This window comes from Artibeus jamaicensis, unplaced genomic scaffold, assembly GCF_021234435.1.
Source record: "Artibeus jamaicensis isolate MK-2021 breed Jamaican fruit bat unplaced genomic scaffold, CSHL_Jam_final contig_76, whole genome shotgun sequence".
Taxonomy (NCBI): Eukaryota; Metazoa; Chordata; class Mammalia; order Chiroptera; family Phyllostomidae; genus Artibeus; species Artibeus jamaicensis.
In genome coordinates, this window is record NW_026521954.1 from 24862183 (window position 1) to 24868182 (window position 6000).

Below are 6000 nucleotides of genomic sequence, written 5' to 3' on the forward strand. Positions count from 1 at the left end.
CCGCGGCTGCCACCGAAGCCCCCTGTGCTGCATTAGAAATCAGCCACTGATGCTGGCTTCCTTCGACAAAGCCCCCTCGAGGCAGCATGGGGTCATGGTCACCAACATGAGCTGCCAGTTTGGGTGACAGGGTGACAGAGAAGTTCTGGAAATGGAGGTGGTGATGGTCATGCAACGGTGCGCACATACCAAACGCCACTGAACCGGACACTTCAACATGGGTGACGACGTATGAGCTGCGATTACACAGTAAACGTATGTAACACAGTGATCATGCAAGAACAGGGCTCGAGCCCCGGCTGGTGTGGCTCAGTGGACTGAGCACGGGCCTGTGAAGCAAAGGGTCACCGGTTCAACTCCCAGTCAGGGCACATGCCTGGGTTGCAGGCCAGGTCCCCAGTGGGTCCACGTGAGAGGCAGCCACACATTGATGTTTCTCTCCCTCTCTTTCTCCTTCCCATCCCCTCTCTCTAAAAATAAATACATTAAATATTTAAAAAGAAAAAAAGAAGAGGGCATGATCCAGGCCATGAAGAATCATCAACAGATTGTTTAGAATCGATATTCAGACCACATTCCCCAAACGTGGTCAGATTCCATTAGAAGCTAATAAAAAACGCAAACCCCTCCCACCCCCAGAAAAAATAATAATCATGTAGGCCACTTGGGTTCAAACCCCCGCTCCCCACTCAGCAGCTCTGTGCCCCTGGACAGACCTGAGACCTCTCTGTGCCCGTCTGTAAAGTGGAAGCGCAGCCGCCTCCTCTCTGGCTTGTGTCCAGGGCTGAATGGACTCCAGTCAGGGACAGACAGACGGGGGTGGGGGTGGAAAACCCCTTCTGTAAATGTTTCTGGCTTCACAGGTGTCTGCCATAAGTGCCCACGTCTGCCAACACAAGGCAAAGCAGCCACAGACAACAGACGCACAAATGGACGCGGCTGTGTGTCAATAAAGCTTTATTTATGAACACGCAGCAGGCTGAAGGGTCGTGCCTTGCCAACCCCTGGCATGCACCCTGGCACTCGGTAAGTGCTTGGCAAATGCTTACTATTATACTTAAGAAAAACGTCATTTACCTCACTTCACAGCCAATGAAAGGTACAAGACTTCTTGTTACACTTCTGAAAATAAACACTAACACCCAAGGCAAGCACCGAGCCCGTCCCCACTGGAGAACGGGCCCCTCCCTCACTCTGAGCAGCCGGGTGCTTTGCCGCCAGGCCCTCCTGCTGCTTTTTCAGGGTGATTCTGACCCAGCAAGCTAGTCACCTCCCTGCCTACCCCCCAGCACTCCTGGCCTTCCCACCCCTCCAGGAGGGGCTCCTCTGCCCTGCCCATCACAGAGTGAGCCCCCCACCCCAGGCCCCTCTGGTCCCAGCCCCTCCCCGCTGGCCCAAATATAGTCCCTGGGCTGGCCAGGCAGCCTCCAAAAGGCAGGAGCAAAGAAAACACTTCCCGAAAGCATGCAGGGCCAGCATGACAATGCCGAGGTCCCCCTGCTGGCCAGCCCCGGGCTCCTTTTCTGAGCATCGATGACACAACACCACTGGCTGCCAGCACTGGCACGAGCACTGAGAAGGCCCCTCTCGCTGACCTCGCACGCCCGCCCACAGGAAGGTCGTCCTCCCCTGCAGGGTCCGCCTGCTTCACGGGGCCACACCTAAGCTGTGAGCCAGGCTTGGCGACTGCTGACTTCCAGCCCCACCCCCACGGCCACACACAGCCCTGGCCCATCAGGTGCCCACATAATCCTCACGCCGGAGTAGTGCTGCACAGCTTAAATACAACAACTCGTAGCAAAAGTGGGGGCTTGAGCAACAATAGCTACTTTCCCTACGTAAACGTCATAGAAAAAGGAACTGGGCACTGTGAATCGACTTGCCCCAGGTCACACAGCCGAGGACCTGAGCTGGCCCTCACTGCAGCCCCCCTGACCCCGCCCTGTTCCTTCATGGCTCCGTGGCTGCTACTTAAGATCGTGAGTCCCATTAAGAGTTTTCCTAGGAACTGGATGGAAGTGACCACAACTGCCTTACCCAAACACTGAGCAGGAAAGAAGTCCAGGTGAAAGGCACCATAGGACCTGCCTCAGGACCAGGGAGGTGGCTCAAGTGGATTCTGGGTTCAGGGTTCTCACAGGCTGCTCAGCACCTTTTTGCACAAGTCCGCCCAACCCACGCGAGCCCACGCACCCCCACCCCGCACCCTTCCTGTTCATCACCACTGCTTGAAGACCTCGCTCACTGATGTTAGCTAGGAACATTAACTGGGGTGTTTGCTCTGCCAAAAGGCTAAGGGACTCATTTTCAAATCACTTATCACACACTCCTCATCATCATCATCACCAGTGACTAAGTGCCTCCTGTGCCCAGAGCACCCACTCCGCTGAAGACACACACCATCCTCATTTGTACAGGAGACAGAGGCTCAGAGAGGTTAACCTTCTTGCCCCAGATCACACAGACATAAGAAACAGGACACAGGGAGTCCAGATTCCGAAGCCCTACAGGTTAACCTGACATCCACAGTGGGGGAGTGACGAAGGTCCAGGACACACTGTGGTCATCCCCGACCTTCCCCCGGGAGGCACCCCATTTTAGGTAGAAGGCCCAGGAGGGAGGCGCCAGAGCAGGCAGGGGCAGCTTCCCAGCCTCAGGAGTTAAACAAACAGCCATAGCACGCAGTGCTGCGGGCTCAGAATAAGAAGAAACAACTTCCCAAGCCAGGAAGTGGGGCGCCTCCAACAAGCCTCTACCTTGCCCCCTGCCACCCCCAGCAGACCCAGGGTAGCCCCTCACACTCTCCCTCTCTGCGCAGGTCTCTGAAGGCACTGGCAGAATGGGAGCCTCCCAGAAAGATGGAGCCCCGCCCCCAAAGCCAGCTGCCTCTCAGACCTCACTGTGCCCCCCCCACACCCAGGGGGCAAGGTCTGCTTAAAGCAAAAGGACGCAAATATTACTACCCTGTGTATGGGAATCACGTTCTTAGAGAGCTCAGGCCAGAGGGCCAGCCACACAGTCTGCTCGAAAGAGCCGGGAACACCCCAAAGAAGTAATGTGGGAGCTGGGCTTTACCGTAGGAACAGGAGTTCTCCAGACAGGCAATGGTGGCCACGACAGTGTGGGGGGAGGGGGAGAAGTGGGCCAGGAGAGCTGGGACGGGAGGAACCTGAGGTCAGGGGAGCAGGGAGAGGCTGGGATGGTTCGTCAAGGAGGGAAAAGGCAATGATCACACTTGTTGGGCCCACAGGAGGGGCTTCTGGGTGGGAGAAGCTGCAAGGTGAGAGCTGCCCCAGACTCGGGGCAGAGATGTCCAGCATGGCAGACCACGCGCAGGAGTTTCAGCAACAAGAACTTCCCGATGGTCTGTACGTCTCCACGGAGTTGCCCCAAGAGTTTCCTCAGAGCAGCAGGTTTCCACAGAACTGACAACGCCCACCTGGGCGCCCGTCCTGCCCGGTGCCCTGACCGTCCACCCCATCCCCAAATCTTCCTCTCCTCGTCCATCTGGACTCATGATAAATTAGGGGTGAGGGCCCCCCAAGGTCCTGTATTTACTGTGGGTGGTGCCCTGTGTGACCAGCTGAGGCTGTCCCTGCCCTCCTAAACTTCCTAAAATGGTCAGGGAGGCGGAGGCCATCAGACGGGACAGTAGTGTGTTCAGCTCTGCCACATAGGGAAGCTCAGGAGGGGCAAGGGGTTCTCCTTGACCTTGGTCCAGAAGGAGTCAGCCAGTTGAAGGAAGGGCATTCCCAGACAGGGAACAGCAAGAGGAAAGGCCCAAGGACAGAGTGCCTGAGAGTGCGCGTGGGAGGGCTGGAGCTGGTGGAGGCGACCCCGCGGTTCGATACAGTACCGTATCTCTAGAGCTTAAGGAGCCGGGCAGACGCTGGCGGAGAGCCCAGACCGGCCAAGCAGGCAGAAGAAGGGCAGGGGAGGTGGGCGGGGGAGGGGGGTGCTTCTAAGACGAAAGACGAAGCCTGGCAAGTGGCCTCTATCAGGGATGACCAGGCCGGACCCTCGGGAGCCCGCAGCAAAGAGGGTGGAGTGCCTGACAGACGGAGAGAGGGAGAGAAGGAGAGAAGGAGCTGGAGTCAAGGGCGTGGCGGCGCACTAACACAGGCCTGAGAGGCCGCTCGCCTAACGGCAGGATGCCGGACAAGGTACCCAGCCCCACTGAAGCCAATCCCCATACGCCATCTCTGGAGGCCTACCGCGCCCAGGGCGCGCCAGCCAGGCAGGAGGGTGGGTACCAGCCTTTCTTCCCATTTCTCCAGCCTCCTCCCCGGCGCCCACGTGGGCGGAGCAGCGCGGGGGTGTGCGTGGCAGGAGCTGCGGCAGCGTGTGCTGCGCGTGGGGTGGGGGGGTGCAGGCAGGGCAGCCTCACCCTCCCGGCCCCCAGCTGCCGCCGCTGCACGGTCCCAGGCTCCATCTTCTGTGCCACCTCGGCCGGGATCCGGGGACCCTGACCTACCTGGCCGGTAGGGCGCTGAGGGTAGAGGCCGGTCACGCCCCCCTAGCCACTCCCGGAGGCACTTGGCGGATCCCCTCCCCCTCCTTAGTTCGGGGGCGGAATGGGAGATGTACGGAAATAGGGTTGGCGTGAGGAAGAAAGAGGGGCTGGGGCAAGACAGGGAGGGACGTAGGGAGAGAGGCGACGCGAAAGCCTCCGGCTGCAAGATGCTGCGGGGAGATGTGGAGAGTGGGGGATGGAAACGAAAGGGTGGGGGCCCATCGAAAAGAGAAGCGAAAGTGGCAGGGGGCTCAGGAGGGGGCGCGAAGGCTGAAGGAGGAGGTGGACGATGGGGTGGGGCGGCACCGGTCACCGCGTCCCTTGCCACCAGCTCCGCCCATCGGTGGCAAGGTTCGCGGGTCCCCTTTGGACAGCGCGCGCCTCCCTTCCCCCGGCTACCTGTACCTACCTGCTCGGCGCACAGGCCCGAGCCGGGCGGCAGCAGCGGGCGCAGCGAGCGCAGCCCCGCGCCGCATCCTCCGGCCGCCACCTCCCTGCCCCGAGATTATGTTGCCGCCGCCTCCGCCTTATAAAGAACAAAACGGAAAAGAAAAAGGATGCGTAAAAAAAAACGTAAGAAGCAAAAGGTGACGACGGCCTGATGCGCGCGCGGCTCGGCGGGGGTCCAGCTGCAGCAGCGCGGGTGACAGCGTTCCCGGCAGCCGGCCGGCGCGTGCCGCACACTCCCGGCGCAGCTCGGGTGGCCGCCCGGCGCCCGGCTCCCAGTGAGGCCCCGCCCCTCCCCCGATGCGCCTCCACGATTGGTCTGTCTTCCTGTCAGTCAAAGAGGAGGGCGAGGTGCTCGCCTCGCCCCGCCCCCGCCCGCAGCCGACACCGAGAGCTGTAGTGTTGCGAGAGAGGAGGCGCTGGCAAGTCTGAGCGTGCGCACTGGGCAGGGCAGCCCGCGCCGAGGAGTGGCTGGGATCCCTTGGATGAGCGCCCCATCCCGTGCCAGGTCTGGGTGCCCTTTGGGTACAAGCTGTCACTGGGAGAGGCTTCGAGGCACTAGTCAGAGGTAACGGCCCCGGAAGTTTGCCCCTACCCTCAGAAGGGTCGCCTCCAACTTCGTTTTGTTCTGTTGGGGGTTAGTATCTAAAACCTGAGGCTAACCATCCTAGGCAATTGGTGCCCGAGGAAGATCCAACGACAGCGGGCACGATATTTTCCCCTTTGTACAGAAATCCGAGGATCCCAGGTGAAAGGAAAATGTTGAAGGGGCCACAGCTAGCAAGTGGCGGAGCTGGGGATCTTACTCCTGAGCCCGTGACCGTCACCACTGGGCAAATCCGTATCACCATACGGTGGTGAAAGGAACGAACGATGTGGTGCCCACCTGAGGCCCGAAGGAAACGTGGCTTTGCGCTAGGCAAAGATTCATTCATTCCGTTTCGTTCCACAGATACTCACTGAGCACCTTCTAAGAACCAGGCAGCCACGAAGAGCTTAGGGATTCCCTAGAGAACGGCGGGATCACATTCCCGCAAAGT

General features: G+C 59.7%; 1 protein-coding gene across 1 annotated transcript in view; it reads right to left on the bottom strand.

The window, feature by feature from the left end:
• JAKMIP1 (janus kinase and microtubule interacting protein 1) overlaps positions 1-5191 on the bottom strand; it is an 88882-nt gene extending 83691 nt beyond the window's left edge. Inside the window, exon 1 of the mRNA XM_053672436.1 lies at positions 4923-5191. The gene's annotated coding sequence lies outside the window, so the exon portion shown is untranslated. The remainder of the gene's footprint in view (positions 1-4922) is intronic.
• Positions 5192-6000: the final 809 nt, after the last annotated feature.